Source organism: Meles meles, chromosome 9, assembly GCF_922984935.1.
Source record: "Meles meles chromosome 9, mMelMel3.1 paternal haplotype, whole genome shotgun sequence".
Taxonomy (NCBI): domain Eukaryota; kingdom Metazoa; phylum Chordata; class Mammalia; order Carnivora; family Mustelidae; genus Meles; species Meles meles.
In genome coordinates this window covers 112,974,200-112,991,806 of record NC_060074.1, presented here as the reverse complement: position 1 = coordinate 112,991,806, position 17,607 = coordinate 112,974,200, and the positions used below count along the sequence as shown (strand labels likewise).

The 17,607-nt window shown below is 39.6% G+C and overlaps 1 pseudogene; it reads left to right on the top strand.

Moving 5' to 3' along the window:
• Positions 1-1,776: 1,776 nt before the first annotated feature.
• Positions 1,777-2,142, top strand: LOC123951059 (annotated as a pseudogene).
• The last annotated feature ends 15,465 nt before the right edge of the window (positions 2,143-17,607 follow it).

Here is a 17,607-nt window from a genome sequence, read left to right as displayed (position 1 = left end):
CATGTACAAGTTTCCCATGGATACATATTTTCATGTCTCCAGGGTATACCCATACGAGTGGAATGTCCATATGATAACTCTGTGTTTCAGAAAATGACAATCTTTTTACAAAATGTCTGCATCACTTTACATTCCCACTAGCAGTGTATGAGGGTTCCAAGTATACCATATCCTCACCAACATTAGTTATTTTCCCTATTACTATACCCGTCGCAGTGGATGCGATTCTTTTGAATTGTATTTCTTTAATTTGATCACTGTGCTTTTGATTTGTATTTCCCTAATTACTAATGATGTTGAATACCTTTTCACATGCATATCTTCTTTAGAGTAATGTCTGTTCATATCCTTTGCCTGTGTTTTATTGGGCTATCTTTTTATTATTGAAATATAAAATTCTTTACATATTTTGGATATAAGTTCCTTATCAGATATGTGATTTGAAAATACTTTGTTCCACTCTGTGGATGGTCTTTTACTTTTTAAAAAAATATATATTTTATTTATTTATTTGTCAGAGAGAGAGTGTGCACCAGAAGGGAGAGTGGCAGGTAGAGGGAGAAGGAGGGTCCCCACTGAGCAAGGAGTCCAACGCTGGTCTCAATCCCAGGACCCCAAGATCACAAGCCGAAGGCAGGTGCTTAACCAGCTGAGCCACTAGGCATCCCTATTTTTTTTTTAAGTAGGCTCTACACCCAACATGGGGCTCAAACTCATGACCCTGAGATCAAGTTGCATGCTTTACCAACTGAGTCAGCTAGACATCCCTGTCTTTTCACTTTTCTGTCAGACACCTAACAAGACTTTGCCTACCCTAAAGTTATGAAGACATACTTCTGTGTTTCTCAGACCCCTACAGTTAAGAGTTTTATAGTTTTATATGATCCATTGGGAATTAATTTTTGTGTGTGATATAAGGAAAGGATCCAACTTCATTCTTTGGCATGTGGGTATCCAGTGTCTCACCATCACTTGTTAAAATACTGTTCTTTCTCCCATTGGATTATCTTGGCAACATTTTAGGGAATCAACTGACCACAATGTAAGGGATTACTTTTAGATTCTCAGTTCTATTCCATTGATCTATATACCTATTCTATGCCAGTACCACACTGAATACCATATCTTTGTACCAAGTCTTGCAATAGGGAAATGCAAGTCTTCTAGCTTTGTTCTTTTTTTTTTAAAGATTATTTATTTATTTGACAGAGAGAGATCACAAGTAGATAGAGAGGCAGGCAGAGAGAGAGAGAGGGAAGCAGGCTCCCCGCTGAGCAGAGAGCCCGACGTGGGACTCGATCCCAGGACCCCGAGATCATGACCTGAGCCGAAGGCAGCGGCTTAACCTACTGAGCCACCCAGGCGCCCCTAGCTTTGTTCTTTTAAAGATTGTTTTGGATATTGTGAATCCCTTGTATTTCCATATAAATTTTGGCTTGTCACTTTCTAAGAAAAAGCTGGCAGGATTTTGATAGAGATTGTGTTGAATCTGTAAGTTACACCTTTTTCCAGACAGAACTGGATGGCATGCTCTTTACTTCTTATAACAGAAGGAACATCTGAAGAGTACTAAGAAAACAGTTAAATTTCCCTTTTATAAGTAAAGAAATCAAATAGTTAGTTAGTTCAGGATTGTTTTAAAATATAGGTTTAAATATTATTCAAGCATAGTGAGGCCAACAGACCAGGAAATTGTTGCTGTTGAAAAGATAGGTTTTTTCCTCCCTTGCTGCTTGAAGCTTGGCTACCATCATCAGTAACTATAAAGACCAGGAATTCATGATCAATGGACTACTTCAGCAAAAACAGATGGTCATTGATGCTCTTCACCCTGGAAAGGCAACAGTACGTACCTAAGACAGACATTCAGGAAAAACAGCAAAAATGCACAAGACCATACCAGATGTCATCTTTGTATTTGGATTCAGAACCCATTTTGGTGGTGGCAAGACTGCTAGTTTTGGCATGATTTATGATTTTTTGGATTATGCAAAGAATAACAAACCCAAACATAGACTTGCAAGACATGGCCTATATACGAAGAAAAAAGATGTTGAAAAAACAGCAAAAGGAATGAAGAACAGAATGAAGAAATTCAGGGAGACTACAAAAGCCAACATTGGTGCTGGCAAAAAGAAGTGAGCTGAAGATCGGACAACAGAAGGCGTAAAGATTCTGCAGTGACTTTATCTGTAGTGATGGTGTACATTTTTCATGAGAGGATTAGTAAGCTAAGAGCTCAAAAAAAAAAGGAAAGAAAAGATGTTACTAGTCGTTTCTAAGAGGAAGGGGCAAGCTATGCCATCCAGGGTCATGTGGGATCACCAGGTCAGTCAAGGGACAAAGAGAGCAATAGGAAAACCTGAGCAAGAGCAATTATTGTGGTTTCCAGGAGGAGGAATGAGCAAAGCAGAGTAGGCAGGATAAGGGTGCCTCATATTCTTAAAGTCATTAATAAACATAAGTGCAGAGCAGTGTTTATAATGTGCTATCATTTCTGTAGTGAAAGGGAGCCATTGATATTCCGTGTATTTGCTTGTAAACATACAAGCAATCTGAGGAATGGCTTGCAAAAAGCTAATAAGATGGGTTTCCTCCGGGAGGGGCACAGAAGGGCTGAGACAGGAGTGGCAGGGATATGGGGGTATTGCATTATTCACCTTTTGACAACACGTGAATGTATTTTCTACTCAAAAGAATAACATTTAGGGGCACCTGAGTGGCTCAGTCAGTTAAGCATCTGCCTTGAGCTCAGGTCATGATCCCATCAAGCTCCCTGCTCAGCAGGAAGCCTGTTTCTCGCTCTCCCACTCTCCTTGTTCATGCACACACACTATTTCTCTCTCTCTCTCAAATAAATAAATAAAATTTTTAAAGAAAACATAAAATAGAAGAAAATAAAATAGAATTAAACCCCACAGAAAATAGAAGAAGGGTAGGTTATTTGTGCCTGGGAAGCCCAGACCCTGAGTGTCTGGCTTCTTTTTTTTTTTTTTAAAGATTTTTTTTTAATTTGACAGAGAGAAATCACAAGTAGGCAGAGAGGCAGGCAGAGAGAGAGAGAAAGGTGGAAGCAGGCTCCCTGCTAAGCAGAGAGCCCGATGCGGGACTCTATCCCAGGACCCTGAGATCATGACCTGAGCCAAAAGCAGAGGCTTAACCCACTGAGCCACCCAGGTGCCCAAGTGTCTGGCTTAATCAGAATGAGGACTAGATCCAGGAGAACGATAAAAGGCGGGCCGAGTGGCTGGCCCTTGGGAGCAGCCAGAGGCTACAGCCTGGCACCTGGTGCCCACCAATGCTGATACACCTGCTGAGAAAACCAGTCTCCGAACCAAGTAACAGAGGGCCTAGGTTCTTTGGGGATATGGAGCGCATCAGAGCAACTTTAATGCGTTGAAAGTTTTGTAGGAGACAGTTCTTAGAAGATGCATAATGAAGTATTTTAGGATGAAGCAGCTCAATGCAGAACTTAGTTTTCAGTGGTCCGTGGGGAAGGAAGTGGGCAGGTATACAAATAAACACAAACCTACACACACAAACAAGGAGATGGGTGAGGGTTCAAAGACAGCAGAATGTTAAAAACTGTCATGAAGAATGTTAAAAATTGTTAAATTTAAGTGGATGAAATATAGCTGTTCATTATGTGACTCTTTCAACTCTTCTGTGTGTTTAAAGTATTTTTTAGTAAAAAGGTGAGAAAAGATCCCACCTCACACCAGTCAGAATGGCTCAAATTAACAAGTCAGGAAACGACAGATGCTGGCGAGGATGTGGAGAAAGGGGAACCCTCCTCCACTGTTGGTGGGAATGCAAGCTGGTGCAACCACTCTGGAAAACAGCATGGAGGTTCCTCAAAATGTTGAAAGTAGAACTACCCTATGACCCAGCAATTGCACTACTGGGTATTTACCCTAAAGATACAAACATAGTGATCCGAAGGGGCACGTGTACCCGAATGTTTATAGCAGCAATGTCCACAATAGCCAAACTATGGAAAGAACCTAGATGTCCATCAACAGATGAATGGATAAAGAAGTGGTGGTATATATACACAATGGAATACTATGCAGCCATCAAAAGAAATGAAATCTTGCCATTTGCGACGACGTGGATGGAACTAGAGCGTATCATGCTTAGTGAAATAAGTCAATCGGAGAAAGACAACTGTCATATGATCTCCCTGATATGAGGACATGGAGAAGCAACATGGGGGGGTAGGGGGATAGGAGAAGAATAAATGAAACAAGATGGGATTGGGAGGGAGACAAACCATAAATGACTCTTAATCTCACAAAACAAACTGGGGGTTGCTTGGGGGAGGTGGGGTTGGGAGAGGGGGAGGGGGTTATGGACATTGGGGAGGGTATGTGCTATCGTGAGTGCTGTGAAGTGTGTAAACCTGGTGATGCACAGACCTGTACCCCTGGGGATAAAAATACATTATATGTTTATAAAAAAAAAAAAATTGGAAGGGGAGGCGAACCATAAGAGACTATGGACTTTGAAAAACAACCTGAGGGTTTTGAAGGGTCAGGGGTGGGAGGTTGGGGGAACAGGTGATAGGTAATAGGGAGGGCACGTTTTGCATGGAGCACTGGGTGTTGTGCAAAAACAATGAATACTGTTATGCTGAAAAAATAAAAAAAAAGAAAAAGAAAAAAAAAGGTGAGAAAAGAAACATAATGTATTGGAACGCTTCTAACAATCAGTGTAAAGGGAAAACAAAACTGAATGTGATACAGAGCATTGTTTATTCCTAGCTAGAAGCCCAGATGAGATTAGAGGTATGCATTTGTCCCTGACTGGTTGCTTTCTAGATACACCCATTGCACCTGTTGGCCACAATTTGGAGCCTCCGTTGAGGGAGTCCTTTAGTACTAAGGACTTGGATACCTAGGCCAGGCTGAGCCTAAGCAGTCAAGAATCTATTTGCATAGTGACCCCCACAGAGATAAATGTTGACAGTGGGCAGAGGCTGGTGGGAGGACAGACTAGACAGGATACATCAGGTAAGTGCCCAAAGAACACTAAAGGACAGCAGTGAATTTAGGATATGTGGCCAAGACATGAGCCCCATTCTTCAGGACAACTAGTGATTAAAGATTCCAGATTCCTGCCCCCAGAAGTCTCAGAACTGCTTCTCCTCCTCTCCCTTATTCATGGGGATCCCTCTAGAGGCCAGAGTGTGCCACTGACACATGGGTGGTGAGAAGCTGAATTGCTCCCCCTTCTCTTTAGGATAATCTCTCCCTCAAAGAGGGGTTGGTTGGTACCACTGGAAGTTATCACTCTGTTCTTGGTGCAGTGTGGAATTCCCCACAGTGTTGACCGGGTGGGCAAAACAGAATGGGATTGCCGTAGGCAAGGGGAAACCCCAGTGGGTGAAGATCCAAATTACTGCGAACTGGGAGACAGGCTGTGAAAGGACACACTTTGGGAAGTGGACACACCATATATGGCCATTGTTGGTGCAAATGAGCCATGGAAATGCAGACATCTAGAATCTAGAGGGCTTTGGATGGGGCTACACATTCAGGTCATGAGCTGGGGTAGGGGGTCTAAATATGAAATGATATGATCAGGGAAACCACAAAAGTAAACCAAATATCTTCAGTCCATAGGGCCTGGAACAGGATGGTTCCCATTTGTGCTGCTGACTATATAAGCTGTTTTTCAAAAGGCCATCAGCCTTTTGCATGGCCTTGTATCCACAGGCGTAAGGCACCTTCTTCTGGCGGGTGCTCAGCAGTCCTGAGGGTCCATTTCCTGGCCCTGTTACCAGGGCAGGACACCATCCTTGGGCAGCAGGTACTGCAAGAGGTGGCAGATGAAGAGGCAGCTTTTGGGAATAGGTCAAGTCCAAGTCGGAACCAAAGAAATCCTCAGTTAAAAGAAACTGGTCAGGGGTGCCTGGGTGGCTCAGTGGGTTGGAGCCTCTGCCTTCGGCTCAGGTCATGGTCCCAGCATCCTGGGATCGAGCCCCACTTCGGGCTCTCTGCTCAGCAGGGAGCCTGCTTCCCTTCCTCTCTCTCTCTCTCTCTGCCTACTTGTGATCTCTGTCAAATAAATAAAAAAAAATAAAAATAAAAATAAAAGAAACTGGTCAGGAGAACCCTGGTAATAAGGGTAGAAGCTGAGAGATAGGTAAGAAAAGAATCAGGTGAAGGATAGCAGGGGGAGGTTGTGAGGCTATCAAAATAAAGCTGTAGAGAGGATTTTCTTAGCCATTTATCTGCCACAGATCCCCTTTGACAGTCTCATGAAGCCTATAAGCCACTCTCAGAAAAATGTTCTTAAATGCCGAAGACAAAATACATAGGGCCCCAAAGGGAGCAAACTATGTATAAACATGGTTATTAGCAAAATATTTGGTTGGGGGGGTGGCTGGGTGGCTCAGTCAGTTAAGTGTCCAGCTCTTGATTTCAGCTCATGTCATGATCTCAGGGTTGTGAGATCAAGCCCTGTGTTGGACTCCACACTGGGCATGGAGCCTGCTTAGGATTCTCTCTCTTCTTCTCTCTCTCTTTCTCTTAAAAATATATACATACATATATATTTAAAATCTGTGCATAATAAATATATGTTTCTTTATTAATATATTAAATAATGAGTTCAATCAGCAAATCTAATAACAGTATACTTTTAAAAAACATTTTACTTGTTTATTTGACAGAGAGGGAGAGAGAGTGAGCAAGAGAGAACAGAAGCAGGGGGAGGGGCAGAGGGAGAAGCAGGCTCCCTGCTGAGCAGGTAGTCCCTCGTGAGGCTCAATCCCAAGACCCTAGAACCATGACTCGAGCTGAAGGCAGATGCTTAATCAACTGACCCACCCAGGCACCCCACCAATATACTTTTGATGTATTGATGGCTGTAATTTGTCTATTCAGTTACAGTTTGTATGACATGATATGAGAAGATGTCTGACTTCTGCTGGTGACAAAGTTACAGATACTCCTAATATTACTGAAATCTGTAGCTTCCGTTTATAGTTGGTAGAAAAGCTTATTTTCTATACACATTAGTAAAAATAAATATGCATGTTTTCTCCATCCAAGTTCACAGACCTTGTACTTTCTATCCCCAAACTCCACCCTAGAGCACTAGTCTAGTGTTATTTTCACAAGGAGCACAAAGCCTAGGCAAAGCCATTTCTTTTCCTTAGCCTCTCCCTGTGAAAGGTGGGGCCAGTGTTTCTCCAGATTTGCCTAGTGCAAGTATGTAGTTCAACTGGCTTGTGTCAAAGTTGGAAAGCAAAATCCTTCATTTCTTCTAATTCAATGTTTTTCAAATATTTAGACCTATAAGCCATAATAAGAAATGCATCTTGCATTGAGACTTAGGACCCATACACACAACTGGAACTAAAATTTCACAAAACAATACTCTTGCCAACATATTATGTATATATCATATATAGTTTACTAAGGATACCAAACAAAATATCACTGACTGCATGGCTTAAACAGCAGAAATTTATTGTCTCTCAGTTTTGGAGGCTGAAGGTCCGAGATCAAAGTATCAGCAGATTTAGTTTCTCCCGAGGGCCTTCCCTTGATTTGAGGATGGCTGCCTTCACACTGTGTCCCTATATGACCTTCCTCAGTGCACCTAAACCCTCGATGTCTCTCTGTTCTAATCTCCTCTTCTCATAAGGAAACCAATCAGACTGGATTAGGAAACCACCCTAACCATACAGTCACATTCTGAAGGACTGGGAGTTTAGACAACAAGATACGAATTTGTGGGGATACAACTCAGCTGATAACATATAGTAAAGTAAAATCATAACCACACTTATATAAGATCTTATTTATTAATATTTAAATGTAACAAATAAATCCCACCCCAAAATTAATATTGCAATGTGTGAGTGTGCTAATTGGTAGGCTTAATGTGACTTGAAATACAGGGGCAGGGGCACCTGGGTGGTTCAGCGGGTTAAAGCCTCTGCCTTCGGCTCAGGTCATGATCCCAAGGTCCTGGGATTGAGTCCCACATCGGGATCTCTGCTCCGCAGGGAGCCTGCTTCCCCCCTCTCTCGGCCTGCCTCTCTGCCTACTTGTGATCTCTGTCTGTCAAATAAATAAAAAATATTTTAAAAAATTTTTTAAAAAAAGAAATACATGGGCAATGCAATATGCACAGCTGATGGACTGTCAAGTCTGTCTTTCTCGCTCGGGGCCTGTCGAGGCCCCTTGGAAAACGCACCAAGATGACGCGGCCCACCAGGGGCCCCTGCGCAGGGGAGTTTTCCCAGAGCAGAGTTGAGGGAGGGATTGTGGCCTGGCATCTGCCTCTGACTTTCCAGCTGCCGGGGCGCCCAAGGATGGGGCTGGCCTCAGTGTTGAAAATTATAGTACACATTAATAACAGTGACTACAAAAACAATAAACAATAGGCTCTTTTTCCTTGACAAATGAGTTTTTCATTTTAACACCTTAGAATCAACCTTCAAGATAAGTATGAAACCAGCTCATTCTTCAAGCTCAAAATTTAATTAAATTATCAGCAAATGGGTATTTTATCTAACTACATTTCCTTAATGTTTCAATTTTTGTAGAAAATAATGAACAAAAGTTTGAGACATATAATGTGAGATATAGCAATATCTCCAAACATTTTTGTTCAAACTATCTTCATTGTAACATACTCTTCATATTGTAGCTAGAGCAATCACTTCTTTTTTAACTTGCTCTAACAATAATGTCTTTTCAACTGTTAAATATCCTGAATGTGTTGAAATCATGCTTCTCCTGTGGTTTCAAATTTAGTTTATTAAGAATGCCAAAAAAATTAAATATACCAATTTTGTTCCCCAAATCACACTTTTAAAATATTTTCCAAATGAAGACTAAATATTGTGAAAATGTCTATGCTACCTAAAGCAATCTACACGTTAATGCAATCCCTATCAAAATACCATCCATTTTTTTCAAATAAATGGAACAAATAATCCTAAAATTTATATGGAACCAGGAAAGACCTCGAATAGCCAAAGGAATGGTGAAAAAGAAAGCCAAAGTTGGTGGCATCACAATTTCAGACTTCAAGCTCTATTACAAAGCTGTCTTCATCAAGACAGCATGGTACTGGCACAAAAACAGACACATAGATCAGTGGAACAGAATAGAGAGCCCAGAAATCGACCCTCAACTCTATGGTCAACTAATCTTTGACAAATCAGGAAAGAATGTCCAATGGAAAAAAGGCAGTCTCTTCAACAAATGATGTTGGGAAAATTGGACAGCCACATGCAGAAAAATGAAACTGGACCATTTCCTTACACTGCACAAAAAAATAGGCTCCAAATGGATGAAAGACCTCAATGTGAGAAAGGAATCCATCAAAATCCTTGAGGACAACGCAGGCAGCAACCTCTTCGACCTCAGCCACAGCAACATCTTCCTAGGAACATTGGCAAAGGCAAGGGAAGCAACGGCAAAAATGAACTATTGGGATTTCATCAAGATCAAAAGTTTTTGCACAGCAAAAGAAACAGTCAACAAAACCAAAAGACAACTGACAGATTGGGAGAAGATATTTGCAAACGACACATCAGATAAAGGGCAATATCCAAAATCTATAAAGAACTTATCAAACTCAACACCCAAAGAACAAATAATCCAATCAAGAAATGGGCAGAGGACATGAACAGACATTTCTGCAAAGAAGACATCCAGATGGCCAACAGACACATGAAAAAGTGCTCCACATCACTCAGCATCAGGGAAATACAAATCAAAACCATAATGAGATATCACCTCACGCCAGTCAGAATGGCTAAACTTAACAAGTCAGGGAATGACAGATGCTGGCGAGGATGTAGAGAAAGGGGAACCCTCCTCCACTGTTGGTGGGAATGCAAGCTGGTGCAACCACTCTGGAAAACAGCATGGAGGTTCCTCAAAAAGTTGAAAACAGAGCTACCCTATGACCCAGCGACTGCACTACTGGGTATTTACCCTAAAGATACAAATGTAGTGATCCGAAGGGGCACATGCAACCAAATGTTTATAGCAGCAATGTCCACAATAGCCAAACCATGGAAAGAGCCTACATGTCCATCAACAGATGAATGGATAAAGAAGATGTGGTATATATATATATTATGGAATACTATGCAGCCGTCAAAAGAAATGAAATCCTGCCATTGCAACGATGTGGATGGAACAAGAGGGTATTATGCTTAGCGAAATAAGTCAATCGGAGAAAGACAATTATCATATGATGTCCCTGATATGAGGAAGTTGAGAGGCATCATAGGAGGTTTGGCGGGTAGGAAAGGAATAAATGAAACAAGATGGGAGCAGGAGGGAGACAAAACATAAGAGACTCTTAATCTCATAAAACAAACTGAGGGTTGCTGGGGAGCGGTGGAGGGAGGTTGAATTATGGACATTGGGGAAGGTATATGCTATGGTGAGTGCTGTGAAGTGTGTAAACCTGGCGATTCACAGACCTGCACCCAGCGTCTAATAATACATTATATGTTAATATAAAATTAAAAATTAAAAAAATTATTTTCCAAGTTAGATTGCTTTTCAAATAGAAAAAATGAAACTCTCATGCTTGTACTTTTGTACTTGTACTTGTGGAGAAGAGTGCTTTTAGGATGTGTTCAAACTTAACCATCAGCTTAATAGAGACTGCTATATAAATAGGATGCCATACATGGGCCTCTCAGCAACCATGAACCAAAAATCTATAATAGATACACTAAATAAATAAATAAATAAAAAGAAAGAAAGGAATCCGACCACAGCATTAAAAAAAAGAAAGAGAGCAAGAGAAGAAAGGAACAAAGAAGAACTACAAAACAACCAGAGAAGAGTTAACAAAATGTCAATAAACACATTCCTATCAATAATTACTTCAGGGGCACCTGGTGGCTCAGTAGGTTAAGCATCTGCCTTCAGCTCAGGTCATGGTCCCAAGGTCTTGGTATGGAGCCCCCCATCAGACTCTCTGCTCAGTGGAGAGTCTGCTTCTCCCTCCCCCACCCTGCCTGCTGCTCTGCCTACTTGTGTTCTCTCTCTGTCTGTTAAATAAATAAATAAAATCTTTAAAATAATAGTAAAATAGCAAAATAATTACGTCAAATACAAATAGTCTAAAAGATCCAATCAAAAAACATAAGGTGGGGGCACCTGGGTGGCTCAGTGGGTTAAAGCCTTTGCCTTTGGCTCAGGTCATGATCCCGGGGTCCTGGGATCAAGCCCCGCATCAGGCTCTCTGCTCGGCTGGGAGCCTGCTTCCCTTCCTCTCTCTCTCTCCCTGCCTCTCTGCTTACTAGTGATCTCTGTCTGTCAAATAAATAAATAAAATCTTAAAAAAAAATAAGGTGGCTGAATAGATTAAAAAAAAAAAGACCCATCTATATGCTTTCTACAAGACACTCACTTCAGATCTAAAGACACATACAGACTCAAAGAGAAGGGATGGAAAAAATATTCTATGCAAATGGAAGTGACAAAATGCTGGGGTAGGTAGCTAAACTTATATTTGATGAAATGGACTTTAAAACAAAGGGTAGGGGTGCCTGGGTGGCTCAGTGGGTTAAAGCCTCTGCCTTCGGCTCAGGTCATCGTCTCAGGGTCCGGGGATCGAGCCCCACATCAGGCTCTCTGCTCAGCAGGGAGCCTGCTTCCTCCTCTCTCTCTCTGCCTGTCTCTCTGCCTACTTGTGATCTGTGTCTGTCAAATAAATAAATAAAATTTAAAAATTAAAAAACTTTTTTAAAAATTTTAAAACTTAAAAAAAAACAAAGGCTAACAATAGACAAAGCAGGGCATTACATAATGGTAAAGGAATCAATCCGAAAAGAACACATAACAGTTGTAAATATCTATGCACCCAAATAGGAGCACCTAAATATATAAAGCAGCTATTAACAGACATAAGGGGAGAATTTGACAATAATACAATAATAATCAGAGACTTCAACACTTTACTTATATCAATGGCTATATCATCCAGGCTGAAATTCAGTAAGAAAAGAGCAGTTTGAATAGACCAGATTGATTTAACAGATACATACAGAATATTCCATCCAAAAAAAAAAAAAAACCCAGCAGAACACACATTCTTTTCAAGCATACATGGAATATTCTCCAGGATAGGCTAACATCACATGTTAGCCCCTGAACCAGTCAATAAAAAGATTGAAATCATATCAAGCATCTTTGTGACCACGACAGATTCAAACTAGAATCAGTTGCAAGAAGAAAACGTGAAAAAGACCACAAACACATAGAGGCTAAACAACATGCTATTAAACAACCAATAGGTCAATGAAGAAGTCAAGGAGGAAATAAAATAATACCTAGACAAATGAAAATGGAAACACATGGATCAAAATCTTTGGGATGCAGCAAAAGCAATTCTAAGAGGGAAATTTGTAGTGACATAAGCCTACTTCAAGAAATGAGAAAAATCTCAAGCAAAAATCTAAATTCACACCTAAAAGAACTAGAAAAAGAACGAAAAACGCTGAAAGTTAAGAGAAGAAGAAAATATTGAAAATCAGAGTGGGAATAAATTAAACAGAGACTTTAAAAAAAGCAAGAATGCAAGGTCACTAAAATTTAAAAATGGTTCTTTAAAATACAAACAAAATTGATAAGCTGTTAGAAAGATTCATCAGAGAGAAGGAGAACTGAAATGAATGAAATCAGTAATGGAAGAGGAGAAGTTACAACTAGCAACACAGAAATACAGTTTTATCAGATACTACTAGGAAGTTATATGTCAACAAACTGGACAACCTAGAAGAAATGGATACCTTCCTAGAAGCACATAAACTTCCAAGACTGAATCAGGAAGAAATAGAAAAACTGAACCAACTGACAAATTACTTTGTCAGATTACTACTGACAAAATTGAATCAGTAATCAAAAAATTCCCAATGAACAAAAGTTCAGAGCCAGATGGCTTCGCAGCTGAATTCTACTAAAATTCAAAGAATAGTTAATACCAGGATTCCTGGGTTGCTCAGTTGGTTAAGCAGCTGCCTTCGGCTCAGGTCATGATCCCAGCGTCCTCGGATGGAGTCCCACATCAGGCTCCTTGCTCAGCAGGGAGCCTGCTTCTCCCTCTGCCACTCTGTCTGCCTGTGCACACTCTCTCTCTCTCTCTGACAAATAAATAAATAAAATCTTTAAAAAAAGAGTAGTTAATACCTATCCTTCTCAAACTATTCCATAAAATAGAAAAGGAAGGAAAACTTCCAAATTCATTCTAGGAGGCCAGCATTACCTTGATACCAAAATGAGACAAAGACACTACCAAAACAAACAAAAAAATAAAAACAAAACAAAACAAAAAAAAAAACACAAAAACTACAAGTCAATGTCCCTGATGAACTCAGAGGCAGAAATCCTCAACAAAATATTAGCAAACCAAATTCAACAATATATTTTAAAGAAATCATCCACCACAGTAAAGTGGGATCTATTCCAGAGATGCAAGGATGGTTCAGTTTCAGCAAATCAACCAACATGAGACACCTCGTTAACCAAATGAAGGATAGAAATCATATAATCATCTCAACAGATGCAGAAAAAACATTTGAAAAAATTCAACATCAGTTCATGAAAAAAAAAAACCTCTCAACAAATTGCATTTGTGGGTGACATACCTCAGTATAATAAAGACCATATATAACAAACCCACAGTTAACATCAGTGAAAAATCAGAAGGTTCCTTCAAAGGTCAGAAATAAGACAAGGATGTCCACTCTCATCATTTTTATTTCACAGAGTACTAGAAGTCCTAGCCATAGCCATAAGACAAGAAAAAGAAATAATACATCCAATTTGGTAAGGAAGAAATAAAACTATCACTACTTGCATTTGACATGCTAGTATAGGTAGAAAACCCTAAAGAGTACACCAAAAAATTACTAGAACTAATAAATGAATTTAGTAAAGTTGTAGGATACAAAACTAACCTATAGAAATCAGTTGAATTTCTATATCCTAATAACAAAGTTGCAGAAAGAGAAATTAAGAAAAAATTCCCTATAAGCCACATTGGAGAAGATGGTAACAGAGTTAGGAGGACTCTAGGCTTACCTCAACCCATGAATATAACTAGATAACTATGAAATCATTCTAAATACTCTAGAAATCAACCTGAAGACTGACAGAACAAACTCCCAAACTAAAGGGAGAGAACAGGCCAGATTGAAGAAGGTAGAAAGTATAGAGGAGAAATAGATCCTGACTGCTGAGGAGGGAAGGGAGCTGTAGTCATGGATAATGAAGAGGGGTGATGGGGAGAAAGAAGAGCACATAGGGGAATTCACAAGGAGAATGTTTTCCTATAGCTATTGGCTTGGAAAGCAAGAGGGGTTGAATTTTGTGAGTTCTTGCTACCAGTGAGGCTTAAAGCCTAGAGTTTTAAAGGTTAGTGCACTTGGATAGGATAAAACCCTGAGGGCAATGTAGTACTCTAGAGAGAAGGAAGGCAAACAAACTAGGGGGCTTACAGCATGGAAACAGTGATCTGAAGAGCACCTATGGCATACAGTAGGGCGATTATTCACTCTTCTTGGAGCATATCTCTGAAAGGCAGTATATAACAATATAGACCTATCTAATAACCAAACTTTATACCTAAAGGAGCTAGAAAATGAACAATAAATGAAGCCTAAAGGCAACAGAAGAAAGAAAATAATAAAGATTAGAGTAGAGAGTGCCTGGGTGGTTCAGTTGTTTAAGTATCTGCCTTCAGCTCAGGTCATGATCCTAGGGTCCTGGGATTGAGCCCCCGAATCAAACTCCCTGATCAGCAGGGAGTCTGCTTCTCCCACTCCCTCTGTGCCTTCCCTCTGATAGTGCTTGCTCTCTCTATTTCGTTATAAATAAATAAAATCTTTTTAAAAAAAGATTAAAGCAGGGGGAAAATGACATAGAAACTAAAAAAAAAAAACAATAGAACAGATCGATGAAACCAGGTGCTTGTTCTTTGAAAAAATTAGTAAAGTTGATAAACCTCTAGTCAAATTTATCAAAAATTTTAAAAAGACCAAATAAAATCACAAATGAGAGAAGAGAAATGACAATCAACACTGCCGAAATAGGGGTACTTCAGTGGCTCAATTGTTAGGCATCTGTCTTCGGCTCAAGTTGTGACCCCAGGGTCCTGGGATCGAGCCCCACATTGGGCTCCCTGTTCAGCAGGAGGCCTGCTTCTCCCTCTCCCACTCCCTCTGTTTGTGTTCCCTCTCTGGCTGTCTCTCTCTGTCAAATAAATAAATAAAATATTTTTTAAAAAAATACAGAAATAAAAACGATTATAAGAGAATACCAAGAAAAACCATAAGTCAACAAATTGGACAACCTAGAAGAAATGGATAAATTTCTAGAAGCATATAACCTCCCAAAACTGAAACAGAAAGAAACAGAAAATTTGAATAGACCAATAACCAGCAAAGAAATTGAATCAGTAATCAAAAAAAATCCCAACAAGGAAAGACCAGGACTAGTTGGCTTCACAGCTGAATTCTACCAAACATTTAAAGAAGAGTTAACACCTGTTATTCTCAAATGATACCAAAAAATAGAAAAGTAAGGAAAACTGCCAAATTCATTCTATGAGGCCAGCACTGCCCTGATACCAAAACCAAATAGACACCCCAAAAAGAGAACTACAATCCAATAACCTTGATGAACACAGATGCAAATGTCCTCAACAAAATTCTAGCAAACTAAATCCAACAATACATTAAAATTAAAAAAAAATTTTTTAAACTATTCACCATAATCAAGTGGGATTTATTCCAGGGTTGCAAGGGTGGCTCAACCTTTGCCAAGCAATCAACATGATACGTAACATTAATGAAAGAATAAGAACCATATTGTCATTTTACAGATGCAGATAAAGCATTTTACAAAGCACATTAATTTGTGATAAAAAACTCAACATTGTCGGTTTAGAGGGAACATACTCAATATAATAAAGGCCATATATGAAAAACCCACAGCTAATATCATCCTAAATGGGGAAAAACTGAGAGCTTTTCCCCTACAGTCAGGAACAGAACAGGGATAGCCACTCTCACCACCTACTCAACTAGTACTGGAGGTCCGAGCAACAGCAGTGAGACAACAAAAAGAAATCAAAGGCATTCAAATCAGGAAGGAAGATGTAAAGCCTTTACTATTTGCAGATAACATGATACTCTATGTTTAAAAAAAAAAAACCTGGAAAACTTGCCAAAAAACTGCTAGAATTGATCAACGAATTCAGTAAATAAACAGGATACAAAGTCAATGTAAGAAATCTGTCACATTGCTATACACTAATAATGACGTAGAAGAAAGAGAATTAAGGAATCAATCCCATTTACAATTGCACCACAAACAATAAGATACCTGGGAATAAGCCTAATCAAGGATGTGAAAGACCTGTACTCTGAAATTATTAAGCACTGATGAAAGAAATTGAAATGACACAAAGAAATGGAAAGACACTCCATGCTCATGGATTGGGAGAACAAATATTGTTAATATGTCTGTGCTGCCCAGAGCAATCTACATATTCAATGCAATCCCTATCAAATACCAACAGCACTTTTCACAGAACTAGAACAAACAATGCTAAAATTATATAGAACCACAAAAGACCCCACAGAGCCAAAGCAATCTTGAAAAATAAAACAAAGCTAGAGGTATCACAATTCCAGACTTCAAGTTAAATTACAAAACTGTAATAATCAAAGCAGTATGGTACTGACACAAAAATAGTCATATAGATCAATAGAGCATAACAGAAAGCCAGGAAATGAACCCATAATATATGGTCAATTAATTTTTTTAAAGCTCTTTTTTTTTAAAGATTTTATTTATTTATTTGACAGAGAGAGATCACAAGTAGATAGAGAGGCAGGCAGAGAGAGAGAGAGAGAGAAGGAGGGAAGCAGGCTCCCTGCTGAGCAGAGAGCCCGATGCGGGACTCGATCCCAGGACCCTGAGATCATGATCTGAGCCGAAGGCAGCGGCTTAACCCACTGAACCACCCAGGCGCCCCTGGTCAATTAATTTTTGACAAAGCAGGAAAAAATATCCAATGGGAAAAGACTGTCTCTTTAAAAAAGAGACAGTTTCTTACAACATACACAAAAGTAAACTCAAAATGGATTAAAGACCCTAATGGGAGGCCTGAAAATATAAAAATCCTAGAGGAGAACAAAGGCAGTAACGTCTTCGACATTGGTCATAGCAACTTCTTTGCAGATAAGTCTCTTGAAGCAAGGGAAAGAAAAACAAAATAAACTATTGGGACTACATCAAAATAAAAGTCTTCTGCACAGTGAAGGAAACAACCAACAAAACTTAAAAGCAAGCTACGAAATGGAAAAAGATAGTTGCAAATGACATATCCAATAGTTAGTACCCAAAATATACTAAAAACATACAACTCAACACTCAAAAAACAAATAATCCAATTAAAAGTGGGCAGAAGACATGAAGAGACATTTCTCCAAAGACATCCTGATGGCCCACAGACATGCAAAAAGACACATATCATCAGGAAAATGCAAATCAAAACCACAATGAGATATCACCTCACATATATCAGAATGGCTGAAATTAAAAACAT